General features: G+C 48.2%; 1 protein-coding gene across 1 annotated transcript in view; it reads right to left on the bottom strand.

Moving 5' to 3' along the window:
- The window catches only part of Slc36a2 (solute carrier family 36 member 2), a 36,304-nt gene that overhangs the window by 29,487 nt on the left and 5,073 nt on the right, over positions 1-1,744 (bottom strand). The window lies entirely within an intron of this gene.

The following is a 1,744-nucleotide window of genomic DNA, read 5'->3' as shown; positions in this document are numbered from 1 at the left end:
GTGTTACGCACTGTTGTTAGCTGCCATGTGGTTACTGGGAAGGAACTCCGGTCCTCTGCAAGAGCAGCCAGTGCTCTTAACTGCTGAGCCATCTCTCCAGTCCCTTACTATTTCTTTTCTTTTAAAAAAAAATTTATTTTTTTAAACAGGGTCTCCCTGTGGCCCCACCTGGCCTGGAACTTGCTATGCAGATGAGGCCGGCCTCAATCTCATGGAGATCTACCTCTCACGTGCTGGTATGAAAGGCATATGCCACCATGCCCAGCTACCTTTTAAAAAATTTTAAATGTATTTTTATTTTGTGAGTGTTTTGCCTGCATGCATGTAAGTGCACCACATGTGTACAATGCCCAAAGAGGCAAGAAGATGGCAATTGGATCTCCTGCAACTGTAGTTACAGATGGTTGTGAGTTACCATGTGGATGCTGGGAACTGAACCTGTATCCTCTGTAAAAGCAGTCAGTGCTCCTAACTGCTGTGCTGTCTTTCTAATCCCAGCTCACTATTTCTTTAAGACAGATGTGAGGTTAATTCAGAGGACAAGGTCATTAGGGGAGAAAATTTCCAAGTTGGAACTTTCTGTCCCAGCTTACTTTGAGACTTCTCTGTGTTGGGGCCTGTGAAGTAGAGATGAGTGCTGCACTTTATTTAAACCTTTAGAAGCCTTAGAAATTCCCCCAAAGAGCCTTCCAGCTAGTCGACCATCTGAGAGCAGCTGTGGGCGTCTGCAAGAAGCTGGGATTCTGGAAAAACCAGGGGTTACAACCAAAGGCCACTACTTAATCAGGTCTGTCATTTTGGGAGGGCAATGTGTTCAGCTCTACTGAGTCTCTGCAAATGCTACAAATAACCCTCCTGTCTGTACATTACTCCCAAGTCCTCTAGTGTCCCCAGGACCTGCCCATCGATTTGTTAAGGGTTAAAGAGAACAATTGGAGGAGAAAGGGGGTGGAGAGTCTCTGCATGCCTTTCCCTCTCTCTGTGGGTGTCAACATTGCTGACAGAGCACTACACCCTGCGGCCCCCAGTGATGGGCTTGTTTTGAAACTGGGAAGGGGTCAATGGGTCACTTAGGAAATTTCTCACTAAAGGACTTAAGAAATCAGACTTTAGTTTGCAGCCATTCAGGCAGCTTATAAACAATGTCTAGGCTTACAAAGTCACCTAGGTTCTGTCCCTGACTCCTTGGGTGACCTTGCACTGATATCACAGAGGTTCACAGCAACTAGATGCACACAGGTACTGGGCTTGGGAGCACTTAGCACATAGCTGGTACAGATACCCCAGGAGGAGCAAATCATCTTTTCACAGAAACTGGACACAGAATAGAGAGGTGTGTCACTTTCTCCAGCTGGTAAGGAGCAAAGTGAGAACTGGAGCCCAGGGGGCCAGACCCTTAAGCATCACGCTCACCCATACTGTTACATAATTTATCTCTAAGTCATCCAAGGTTCTCTCTGGCTCTCACTTGCTTTTGCTCCTTTGACTTGCAAGTAACTGAAATTGCCACCCAACCCCGTGTCTGTTCAGGACACAAGAGTGACCAAGCTTGAAAGAGAACCCCTGCTCTACTGCGAATGGCCTTGGGGCCTGGACAGTTCACTCTCATGGTCTCCAACACTTGGCAAGCCCAGGACCAGTTCCAGAGATGGCATAACCACGCCACACTCCAGGGCATTGCACTCGTCCCTGGAGTGGCCCGGGGACAGCTGTGGAGAGGGGCTGTGCCCGGCCCTCAGCAGTG

Source organism: Nannospalax galili, unplaced genomic scaffold (assembly GCF_000622305.1).
Source record: "Nannospalax galili isolate Female #2095 unplaced genomic scaffold, S.galili_v1.0 scaffold706, whole genome shotgun sequence".
Lineage (NCBI taxonomy): Eukaryota > Metazoa > Chordata > Mammalia > Rodentia > Spalacidae > Nannospalax > Nannospalax galili.
This window is presented reverse-complemented; position numbering and strand designations above follow the sequence as displayed.